Source organism: Gorilla gorilla, chromosome 10 (assembly GCF_029281585.2).
Source record: "Gorilla gorilla gorilla isolate KB3781 chromosome 10, NHGRI_mGorGor1-v2.1_pri, whole genome shotgun sequence".
In the NCBI taxonomy this organism is placed as follows: Eukaryota; Metazoa; Chordata; class Mammalia; order Primates; family Hominidae; genus Gorilla; species Gorilla gorilla.
Genome location: NC_073234.2, coordinates 129,138,256 through 129,151,089, shown reverse-complemented (window position 1 = coordinate 129,151,089; position 12,834 = coordinate 129,138,256). Strand labels below are relative to the sequence as shown.

General features: G+C 48.0%; 1 protein-coding gene across 1 annotated transcript in view; it reads left to right on the top strand.

The window, feature by feature from the left end:
• The window catches only part of RBM19 (RNA binding motif protein 19), a 218,598-nt gene extending 207,808 nt beyond the window's left edge, over positions 1-10,790 (top strand). Inside the window, exon 25 of the mRNA XM_055359196.2 lies at positions 8,788-10,790. The gene's annotated coding sequence lies outside the window, so the exon portion shown is untranslated. The remainder of the gene's footprint in view (positions 1-8,787) is intronic.
• The last annotated feature ends 2,044 nt before the right edge of the window (positions 10,791-12,834 follow it).

Here is a 12,834-nt window from a genome sequence, read left to right as displayed (position 1 = left end):
GCCAGGTCAGGTTCAAGGACTGGGGAAACAGACTCTACCTCCTGATAGGAAGAGCTCCTAGATATCATGGCCATTTCTGACAGGGCCAGTTTCGGGCACTGTGCTAAGCGCTTTCATTACGCTATCTCATTCCATCCTCATAGTAACCCTTTGAGATGATAAGCACTATTTATAGGTCCCCAACTTACAGATGGAAACGCTAAAGCTCACAGAGGTGCAGCCACTTGCCTAAGGTTGAACAGCTAGTGAGTGGCAGAGTGGGGACTTAGCCCTTATGTCATGAGCCACAATAGACCCTTCTTGCAAAAGACATGCATTTTGAGATGGCTGACCAGCATTAGAGAGGCTGACTAGAGGGGAAATATGGGTCTCACTTGATACCATTGCCCAAGCACTGAACTCACCAGCTCTGCTGCTAACCCCAATGTGGCTTCCCAGGCCCCATCTCCTGGGAGGCTGAGTGGATTCCCAGCAGGGCATCTTTTTTGAGGAGCTGGGAGCCCTTCCCTCACCCATCCAGGAATCTGGAAATGGGCCTATCACTTATTGCTCCTTTTCCACCTATGCAGGAAAGGGAGGAGGGACAGCTGGCTGGGGTGGAGGTGCCCAAACCTGTCACTTTCCCCATGAGTCTGACCTTTTTGTCCCATCGCCTCTACACCTATGTGGGTCCAAGCCCCCACTGCTTCTAACCTGGATGACACCAGAGCCTCCTCCCTGGTCTCCCTGCTTCCATCCTGGCCTTACTGCCCCCCACATCCATTTCCCACTTGGTGGCCAGGGTGAGCCTCTGACAACCTAAGTCAGATCCTATCACTCCTTCCACGGCTCCCATCTCATGCAGGCTAAAACCAAGCACCTACCAGATCCTGCCTGTGATCTCTCTGATCTCCCCTGATCCCTACCACCCCGGCCTGGGTGCCCCAGGTACCCGCCCACTCAGGGACTCCAACCTGCTGTTCCTGGCCTGGAACATTCCACCTCTATGGCTCACTCCTTTAGTTCATGCCAGCGACTTCTCAAATGTCCGTTTGCCCCAGCCAGGCAAGGTGGCTCCCACCTTTAATCCCAGCACTTTGGGAGGCTGAGATGGAAAGATTACCTTGAGGCCGAGAATTCAAGACCATCCTGGGCAACATAGCAATACCCCTGTCTCTACAAATGTCCCTTTGCAGGGAGGTGGGGTTTTTCCCTCCCCCTCCCCTCCCCTCCCCTCCCCTCCCCTCCTCTCTTTTTTTGCATGTAAAATAGTGACCCTTATCGTTTTGGTCTGGCGTTTTATTCTGTTTTGCTCTTCCTGCATAGCATGTCCTTCTATATATGATTTTGTGTGTCAATGTATTTGTTTACCATCTGCCGCCTCCAACAGACTGTCACCTCCACCAGGACAGGAATTCTTTTTCTACCTATTCTCTGCTGTGTTCCCAGTCCTAAGGCAGTGCCTGGTGTTGGCACATAGTAGTTGCTCAGTACATACACTTTGTGCTGTTAAATGAATGAGCAAATGAGTAAATGAATGGCAGGAACCCCCGGACCCCTTGCTCTCTGGGGGCACTGGGCACAGGAGGAGCCTGATGGGAGCTGAGAGCCGAGAGGGCCCTCATGGCACAGGTAGTTCTTACCTGGAGTCCCCGTGGATTGAGGCACCAACAGGAGAGAGGGTGGCCAGCTCCATGAAGTCACTGGGTGCCCTCACCGGTTCTCCTTACAGCATCCCCTCCCCCACTCCTTGGACATTCATTCTCCCATTGCTGCCCACTGCTCATTAAGCAGGATCTGCTCTGTCTCTTGAATCTTCTCTGAAACAGGCTTCTCCCAGCTTGTAGGAGAAATGCCTTGCAGGTGAAGATGGTGAGGAGGTTGGCCCTGAAATAGCCCAGCCCCTCGAAGAGACAAACAGGGAGGAGCGTCATTCAGGTGCTTCTCTGGGAAATGAACCAGGTAGGCCTCTCTCTGAGGGGCAGTGCTGACCACTCAGAGGCGGCAGTGCCTGTGGAGAAAAGGGAGAAGGAGTCCTGAATCTGGGCCCTGCAATCGCCTGTGCATTTGGCCTCAGGGGAGTTGCTTAAACTCTCTGTGCTTTGGTTTCCTCATCTGCAGAGTGGGCATCACGCTATCTAACTCACAGTGTACAATGTAAACCATGGCTTGCAGCTTCCAGTGCCTGCAGGGGCTGGGCAGGTGGGAAGACACGTGAAAGGCATTGAGGGATGGGCAACATGTGAGCCCCAGCCCCTGTATGGGGGTGGCCACTATTCAGTCTTTGCCATGCAGGAAGAGGGGCTCAGAAAGGCCAGCTGTGCTGATTTTGCTTAAACCAGATTTTGCTTAAAGGTGAAATTTTCTTATTTTTAAAAATGACAGCACATTCAGATTAAAAGCATTAAAAGGGATACATGAAATCTGTTAACAAGTTTGCAATCTGTGTTTCAGCCCAGATATAGAGGGGAAACTGAGGCAAAGAGAATAGGAGCTGGTCACCCAGAAAGATAGAGGGAGAAGTGTTTGTCAAGGGAGGGCAAGGGACAGACAACCCCCGATCCACTTTTGTTTTTGGGAACCAGAAGGCTGTGGCTGCCTTTAGAACTGGTTCATACTGACACACAGAGACCTCCTTCTTTCCTCCTCTCTCCCATGACGAGGGATGGTGTCTTAGTCCATGTGGGCTGCTGTAGCAAAAATACCATAGGCTGGTTGGCTTAAAAACAAGAGAAATTTACTGCTCTTAGTTCTGGAGGCTGGAAAGTCCAAGATCAAGATGGCAGCAGATTAGGTGTCTGGTGAGGACTTGTTTCCTTGTTCATAGATGGCACCTTCTAGCTGTGTCCTCACGTGGTGGGAGGGGTAAGGGATTTTTCAGGGGTCTCTTTTCTAAGGGCACTAATGCCATTCATGAGGGCTCCACCCTCATGACCTAACCACCCCCTAAAGGCCCCACCTCCTAATACCATCACATTAAGGGCAAGGAATTTTGGGGGGACACAAACATTAGACCACAGCAGATGGCATGGATGGGATTGAGGGGGAGAAAGTGTCAGAGCCGACATAGAAGTTTCCATTCTCTTTTTTGTCCCCCTACTTGGTGACTAAACAACATTTCTCCAGTCTGGTTGGGGTAGGAATCGGGTGGATGGGGTAGGTAGGAGTGAGGTCTTCCAGCCTGGCTTGACGTCCTTTTTCCAGGATAATGCTCATCTTAAAATAACCTACTTCAATGAACATTCAGCCAAAAGACAAAAGGAAGGTATTGCTAGGTAGTGTGCAGCCACTCTGTCATAGTCTTTTTTTTTAATGAACACAAATTCCTTGACTGTCTTCTTGCTGAGAGGTGAGGTCTCTGTCCCCTTCCTCCCCCTACTTGAATCTGGATGAGCTTGTGACTCACTTATAACCAAGAATATGGAAGAAGTGATGCTGTGTGATCTCCTCATGCCTGGAGCCTGTGAGCCTCTCTCTGAGAAGTCCAGTGCCCCTGAGCCCACCATGCTGAAGAAGCCACTTGGAGAAGCCCCTGTTGACAGAGAGCCAGCATCACCTGCCAGTCACCAGAAGTGAGCCATCTCAGACATCCAGCCCAGCTGAGCCTTCAACTGACTGCTGCCCCAACCAACATGTGAACTGCAACCGCATGAGAGATCCTCAAGTGAGAACCGCCCAGCTGAGCCTTTCCCAAGTTCCTGGCCCACAAAACCCAGAACAAATTAAAATGAGTGTTTTAAGCCATTAAGGAGCAGGGTAATTTGTTACATAGCAACAGTAACCAGGACACATTCCCAAACCTAACTAGGAGGAAATTTCCTCTTGATAAAAATGCTGATTATTTTATTCATCCTAGACCTTCATAAGTCAGAATCATCTGTGGATAAGGTATAAGAATCTGCATTTTTTTAAAGACAAGCTCTCCCACCCCAGGTGATTCAGATGCACAGCCAGGTTTGGAAATTTAAGACCTTGGAAGAGAGTCACATTGCCTCTCTGAGTCTCAGCTTCCTTGTCTGCGAATTGGGGAGGAGTGAGAGTTGGTATGAGTATCAAAGAAGACGCTGCAGGTAAAGTCTTTAGGGCCAGCCAGGCGTGGTGGCTCAAGCCTGTAATCCCAGCACTTTGGGAGGCCAAGGCGGGCGGATCATGAGGTCAGGAGTTCAGCCTGGCCAATATGATGAAACACTGTCTCTATTAAAAATACACAAAAATTAGCCAGGCATGGTGCCAGGTGCCTATAGTCCCAGCTACTCAGGAGGCTGAGACAGGAGAATCGCTTGAGCCCAGGAAGCGGAGGTTGCAGTGAGCCGAGATCACACCACTGCACTCCAGCCTGGGCGACAGAGCAAGACTCTGAAAAAAAAAAAAAAAAAAGTCTTTAATAAGGCCAAGGCATATGAAAAGGACTCAGGATTGGAATTCAGTAATTAACCGTGGATATCAGTATCATTGATACCAATACTGTTGTTTTATTGTAACTACTTCACTATCATGGGTTGAATAGTGGCATCAAAAATATATGTCCAGTTCCTAACCCCTGATGCCTGTGAACGTGACCTTATTTGGAAATAGAGTCTTTGCAGATGTAGTTAAAGATCTCAAGATAAGCTCGTCCTAGATTTAGGGTGGGTCTTACATCCAATGACAAGTGTCCTTATAAGATACAGAAAAGGAGAAGAAGACCACATGCATACCCACAAGAAGATGGAGGCAGAGACTGGAGTGAAGAAGCCACAAGCCAAGGAATGGCTGGAGCCACCAGGAGCTGAAAGAGGCAACGAAGGATTCTCCCCTGGAGACTTCAGAGGGAGCATGGCCCTGCTGACACCTTGATTTTGGATTTCTGGCCCCCAGAACCATGAGAGAATAAATTTCTGTTGTATTAAGCCACATAGTTTGTAGCAATTTATTACAGCTGCCCTTGGAATCTAATGCACCACTGTTCAGCAGGCACCACACTCAGCACTGGAAACACCAAGGTGAGGAAGGGGCCCAGTGTTTCCCTAGACACAATGTCCTCAAAAGCAAGCTCTATCCTGTGACCATTCACAGAAGGGACATGGAGTCACAGTAATGAACATAGGTGTCTATGGCTTCCACCAAACCTAGAGAAGCCTTCCTCAAGTGGTCATTTCTTCCATCACTCTTCAATGAGAACCAGGAACTCGAATGCTCAATTCTAACTCAACGGTGGATCACAGGCTCTTTGCCTTCTGATGCTGACCTGAGTGTAGCCATAGAGCTTTGAGAAAGGAGACCAGAATGCTATGAATTCATCCACTCACCAAATGTTTCCAGAGGGCCCTTTCTGTAAAAGGAACCATGCCAGGCACAAGGTCCCTGCCCACACCAAGCCCAGAGCCTGGAGGAGGCTGCAGACCAGTGCACGGACAGACAGTGTGGGAAGGCAACTGTTGGAGGCAGGGTGGTGCAGTGGTTAGGATTCTGGGCTCTGGAGCCTGCCTGAGCTAGGATTCCAGCTTTATCACTCCCTGACTGTGTGGCCTTGGGCAAGCCACTTAACCCTTTTATGTCTGTGTTCCCTCATCTCTAAATGGGGGACAACAATCACACCACCTTCAGAGGGTGGTGCTTGTGAGGACTAAATGAGAAAAACCAGGCAAGTACTGAGCACAGTTCCTGGCACAGAGTAAGTGATGAATAAAGGCATCAGGTGATGAAGAAGGCTGGGGGTGGGTAGGAGAGATTGTTCTGGCAGGGGGAATAGCAAGTGCAAAGGCCTGGAGGGAACACAAGGATGGCAGGTTTAGGCACCAGATGGCTCTGGCAAGCCAGAGCCCAGAGGACAGAAGGTCCTAACCTAGTCTGGGTCACAGCCCAAACTGGGGAAGCCAAAATCAGGAAAATGCACCTAGTACTCACCAAATACCATTCCTGATTTCAGGAAGGTCGTGGACCAGGATTTACTAACCACAGCTCTATTGACATTTTGGGCCAGATAATTATTTGGGGTGGGGACTGTCCTATCCATTGTAGGATGTTAGCACCATCTTTGACCTCCACCCACTAAAGGCCACTAGCACCTCCTGCCCCAGTTGTTATGACCAGACTGTCTCCAGACATTGCCAAATGTCTCCTGGGGACACAATTACCCTTGGTTGAGAACCAAGGCCCTAACCATCTCTCTCAGATCCTGAAGCCTGGGCCACCTGCCTCTTTCCATCTCTCCTGAAATGTGGCTACCAGATATGGGATGGATGCTCATCTTGACTGTGCTGGCCTGGAGAAGCCTGAGCAAAGGAAAGAGCACTGGAAAAGGAGTCATTTAGGAGCTTAAGGCACTCAGAGAACTTACTAAAATACCAAATCTCAGGTCCCTCCAGGGGACATTCTAGGGTTTTATGATTTGGGATTTTATGATTTATGGATTTGAGCAGTGCAGCAGCATGGAGATGCGCTGCCTTCCCTTCAAGAAAAGCCTCCTTGCCCCGCTGCGGGGGTGTGTTCTGTAGATAACTTCCAGCTCATCTGTGTTTGCTTGCTTCAAGGTCATGCTTTTTCTGGGCTGCCCCTGGCCAGTGGCTGAGTGAGGCCCTGGGAGATTGAGGGCATGATCTCCTTAGGGTGGCACCTGGCCAGTGAGCATGGCAGTGGCACCAGGGCCATGGTCATTTCTGCCCAACTCAGGACTCCTCTAACCACCTTTGATCTGCAGCTCCCCACTGGGCTGGCAGAAATGTGTCATATCTGCACATTTGTGGTCTGGTCTGACCCGACCCCATGCCCCATCCTGCTTCCTCCCTTTGTTTTTTCCAGGTGTTAGAGCCCAGCAAACCCTCTGCACTTCCAACTAGCATAGATGCTCAGGGTAGAGCCTAGAAATCTGAGTTTCAAAATTGTTCCCCAAGTAAGGCCATTGCTGAGCGAGGTCTGGCAGCCTCCAGGCTACACAGTCCCCCAGTTCTCTGCCAGCGCTGACATTCTAGGGTTTTATGATTTGGGAGAAACTTGATTTGGCCTGAGGGTGTGTTTGCATGGGTGCAATAAACCATGCTGTCACGGGTTTTATGGTTTCCTTCTCTGGGCACTGCTAGCAGTGAGTTTGAAAGGCTTCCCACCTGAAGAGGGAGAAGAAACCTGGGCTTGCGTTGTTCTAATTCGAGTTCCCACCTAGAGGAAGGGGTATTTCTAGGTCCTGTAACTTTCTCATTAGAGTCAGGAGCCATCATTGTCCCCATTTTACAGATGAGGGGAAAAGTATAACCTAAAGAAAGGAATAAGGACTTCAGAGTCTGCAGATAGTTTGTGGTGGACTTTAAGATAATCACTTACTCTCCCTGAGCCTCAGTTTCCTCATCTGCAAAAGGAGGCAGTCAGTCATTCATGAACTTTATTGAGTCCTTACTGTGTTGAGCACAGTTATCAGGAATGGGGATTCAGCTGTGAATAAGACAAGTAAGATGGGACACACGTCATGGAGTTTGCATTCTAGAAGGGAGATGGGCTATTGCCCATTTGACAGATGAACAAATAGTTTCAGATAGGGTGAGTGCTGTGAAGACGGAGAAATGGGGTGATGAGGCAATGATGGGAACTGGGGTGAGGGTAGGCAGTAATTGGATGACAAGAGACAGTGACAATTAAAAGGAGACCTCAAGGATGAGAAAAAATTAGCCACTGGAGGAGCTGGGGGAATGGTGTGCCAGGCAGTGGGAACAGCAAATGCAGAAACCTAAAGTGGGGAGGGAACGAGCTTGGTGTGGGAAAGGAACCTCCCAGAGGTGCAGGGGGTGAGGGGACGAGGGTGGAGAGGTTCCCCCTTCCATGAGGACTTCAGCTGTTACTGTCCCTGAGAGGGGCATCTCCTGGAGTTTGCAGCTGAGGAAAGCCATGGTGAAGCTCACTTAGAAAATGACTAAGGCTTACTTAGCAGATAATTCACTTAGGCTCACTTAGGAGAGGACTAAGGCTCACTTAGGAGCCTCCATTTTTAGGATAAAGGACTTGCCAAGGCCACAAAGCCTACCACCCCAGCTTCTTCTCCCAGTCATTCCCCTCTAGCACAGGAGAAGGCAAACCAGGCTGGGAAGTGCAGAGGCAGACCCCAATACGGCAGGTGTTCCTCCAAGCAGGCCAAGCTGGGACAGAAGGGGCAACAAATCAGCCCAACAAAGCAAAGTACATGGAGCACTTTGAGGACCTGGACTGCTTCTGCCCAGCTCTGGGCCATGTGACCCCGTGGTCACATGACCAACTCTAACTACCCCTCCCTGTGGAGGGAGATCTGGGCTAATTGCCAGGGAGACTGGGATTATAAATTGTGTGGGGTTGGACAGAGGGAAAGTAGAGGCTGGCATGTAGCTTTAAATGGTTTTCTCCAACTCCGAGGTTTCCCTTTTGTTCCTTAAGCATTTGTAACACACAAGCTTTGCTATCCCCAGGGAACTGCGCCTGAACTCACTGGTGAATTGGAATTTTTGTCTTTCCTTATTTTATTTACTTATTTTCCAGTTTTATTGAGGTATAATTGAAAAGTTAAAATGGCATATATTCAAGATGTCCAATGTGATTATTTGATATATGAATACACTGCAAAATGATTACCACAATAAAATTAATTTTTTTAGTGGCCACTCTGGGCAAGGGAGGTACAGTTCCTGCTTTTGAGGCTGTTGTTTTGTTTTGTTTTTGTTCCTGGGAAGCTGCACCCTCCATGCTTGGACACCTGCATTTCTTGGGAAGCTTTTGAACGCTATGACTTCTGGTCTCACCACTACCCCTCCATTTCAGGCTCTCATGGGTTCAGTCCTGGATGCTGTAACAAATTCTTCCCTCTCTTCCCAGGTGCTAGCCAGGATCGCTCCCTCTGAAGTCACACCAGAGGGAGGGCCGGAGGGAGAATCAAATGAAAGAGAGAGGGAGAGAAAGGAAGGAAGAGAAGGAGGGAGAATGGAAGGATGTATGGATTTGGATGTATGGGTTCCATTCCTTCTACCCTGGCAAAAGCTTACTCATCCTTCAGTGTCCATCCAAAATGGCGCCTCTTCTTGGGCACCATCTCCAGAGTCTCCTTCAAGCAGGTAGCTACATCCCACAAAACAACTACCCATCTGACCATGCAAGTGTGTGGGGGAATGAAGACCAGCCCAGGAATCTGAGATGAATGTTTTACTTCTTGCTCTGCCACTGACTCACAGGGTACCCCAAGCAAGTCCCTTCACCTCCTCAGTCTCAGTTTCTCCATTTATAGTACTAAGGCAGTGGACCTGATGGCCTCAAGTCTCAACATTTTTATTCCCTGAAAAGAAACTCTTGGTGCTGAGTGGTCTTCTTCTGCCCTGACATCTCACCTTTCAAACGCTTGTTTCTTCTCACCCCACCCACCACTTAGCATGTGCTCTTGGAGAACACCCAGGACTCAGGGTCTCTGCACACATCATGAGTCCAGCTCAGCATTTGAGGTGGAATCAGAGGAAAGGAAGGAGAGTGGGGAGAATAGTCAGTATTTTGGCAAGCTCATCATACCTTCCCCCTTTGTATAGAAACTTCAAACCAATTTCCCTTTGAAGGCACTACCTCCTTCCCCCAGTTATAAATGAGTGAAGGTCTCAAGCCTGGACAACCAAATGCACAGTGATTGGTTCAACTCTGGACCTGTGACTCAAGCCAGACCAAGGGAGTGGCATGCAGGGCTTTGCCTGGAACTATTCTGAAAGGGGCACTCTCTTTCTGCTGGGCTACTGATAATATGTGCATCCGTGATAGAAGAGCCTGCCTGATAATAAAGCCAATAAGGGAAGAGCAGAGCCAAGAGATGGTGAGAGAGCAGATGCCTGAAAATATCATTTGAGCCCCTGGGTCCAGCTGCACCTGAAGCCACCACGATCTCCTGGACTTTGCAGTTACTTGAGTTCATAAATACCCTTTGGCATTAAGACAGATTGAGTCTTAATGCATATAGAAACAAGAGAAATGAGAAAAGAAATTGAAAAGAGAGACAGCAGAGAACTGATTCTCTACTAGAGCCTCCAGAAGGAATCAACTCTGCCAACACCTTGATTTTGGACTTGTGGCCTTCAGAACAGTGAAATGATAAACATCTGTTATTTTAAGGTACCTAGTGTGTAACATTTCGTCATGACAGCCCTAGGAAATGAATACAGGGAGGAAAATCCTACCAGCACAAAGGCATGGAGGTGCCAGGATGCCTCCTCTGCCTGAAGAGTAGATGTAGATGAGGCTGGAATTGTCTATCCTAGCTGCCCAGACCCATGTGCCTTTGTTTTATGTCGTTACAGCACCTATGATACATATTTGCTACCACGTACGTCACTATGAACCTCCTCTGGAGGACGGAGAAGTCAAATACCTTAATTATTCCAACACAAGCTTGCGTGAACAGATAATCATCACTACGAGTATATTGTGTGCCTGCTAAGCACCACGCCTGAGATGAGCATTTGCTGTGGTTTGAATGTCCCCTCCAAAGCTCATGCTAAAATTTAATTGCCATTGCAACAGTGTTGCAAGGTGAGAACTTTAAGAGATGATCAGGTCATGAGAACTGTGCCCTCGTGAATGGATTAATACCGCTATCGCAGTAGTGGACCCCCTTTTTCTCTTGCTGTCTGTCTCTCATGTTAGCTTGTGCTTCCTCCTTTCACCATGGGATAACACAGCAAGAAGCCCCTCACCAGATGCTGGCACCTTGCTATTGGACTTCCGGCCTCCAGAACTGAGAAATACATGTCTTTTCCTTATATTCTGTTATAGTGGCAGAAAATGGACTAAGACAGCATTTTGCATACATTATCTGTCTTATTAAAAATAATGTTTTTACCCAGGAACATAGATTCAAGTTGCCCTGAATATACATTATCTCCCTACATTATCTCTTTTAATCCTCACCTATTAGGTAGATAAACTGCTATTATCCCCATTTTGCAGGTGAAACCTCAAGCTCCCAAAGAACTGCAGCATCGAGGAAAGTAAAACCAATAGCTACCATGTTCAGTAGTCCCCTTTACCCATGGTACAGTACAGTACGCTAAGATATTCTGAGAAAGAGAGAGGCCACATTCACGTATCTTTTATTGCAGTATATTGTTACAATTGTTCTATTTCATTCGTTGTTATTGTTAGTCTCTTATTGTGCCTAATTTATAAATTAAGCTTTACCACAGGCATGTGTGTATAGGAAAAAACAGTACGGATGTTTCTCAACTCATAATAGGGTTATGTCCTGATAAACCCTTCGTTCAGTTGAAAAGATCTTTAAGTTGAAAATGCATTTAATACCTCTAACCTACCAAACATCAGAGCTTAGCCTAGCATACCTTAAACATCCTCAAAACACTTACACTAGCCTACAGTTGAAAAAAAATCGTCTAACACAAAACCTATTTTCTAACAAAGCATTGAATATCTCATCTCTTAATTTTAATTTTTTTTTTTTCTGAGTAACAGGCTGCTCTGTTACTCAGGCTGGAGTGCAGTGGCATGATCATAGCTCACTGCAACCCTGAACTCCTGGGCTCAGGCCATCCTCCCACTTCAGCCTCCTGAGTAGCTAGGATACAAGTGCATGCCACCACACCTGGCTAATCTTTTAATTTTTATTTTTGTAGAGACGAGGTACTGTTTCCCAGGGTGGTCTTGAACTCCTGGCCTCAAGTGATCTTCCCACCTTGGCCTCCCAAAGTGCTGGGATTACAGGCGTGAACCACTGTGCCCAGCTTCTTCTTATATATTGAATATTGTACTTAAAGTAAAAAATTGAATGGTTGTATGGGTACTGTAAGTATGTTTTCTGCTGAATGCATATCACTCTCACACCATTGTAAAGTCAGAAAATTATAAGTCTAACCATCATATGTTGGGGACCATCTGTGTATTACTATCCATGGTTTTAAGCATCCACTAAAAGTCTTGAAATGTATCCCCCTCAGGTCAGGGGGCACTGCTGTAATAATAAAAACAGCTTGCACTTCCACAAGATTCGGACGTGCCAGATAGTGGTCTAAGAGCTTTGCATGCATGTTAATTCATTTCACTCTCACAGTAACCTGATGAGGGACTTACTATGATTCTTCCCATTTTACAGGTGAGGAAACAGAAATAAAAAGACACTAAGGGCTTGCTCAAGCTTGAGCTGGAATTTGCACCCCGGCAGCCTCACTCCAGCTGCCTGTTATTTACTGCAGGCCTGTTGGGTGCCAGGCACTGTGCTGAGCATTCTACATATTTCATCCTCCCAGCCTCTCATTGACCAAGTGCAGAAACTTGTGACCATTTCATACTGAATATTTGAAGGATAAGCAAGTGATCGTGGCACACAAAGGGACACTTACTTTGGTGCTTCCTTCATCCTTAGTTGGTTTTGGACACATTCCCTGCCTAACTCACCAGACTCCCCAAGGGCATGGAACATGTCTAATGGAGCCTCGGATCCCGCATGTATTGCATGGTTCCTGGCACATAGTAGATGCACATGTTTTTGAACTGACCCATCATCTACATGCCCTCTTGCATGTGACATGTCCTGGGAGGCCTCCTCATCTCATGACTGCCACAGCCATGCTCACTGCCCAGGGCACCAGAAGGCAGAAGGCTGGTGAAGCGATTTGGCTGAATTCACTGCCTCCCTCTTGACGGAGGGGCTGAGGTGAGGAAGGGGAGGTGGCAGCAGGATCCACTCCACTCCAATGGTGCCCGGATAGACCTATATATCACCCAACACAAATAGAGCCACTCCAAGAAGTATTGAGCGGAGTGCAGGCAGACAGTGCAAGGGAAGCTGGCCTCTTCATCCATCAGCGCCGCTGCTGCTGCCCAGGGGCGAGGACCATGGTGGAGCCCCTTGCAGGTGCCCCCACAGAGCCCCCTGCCCCT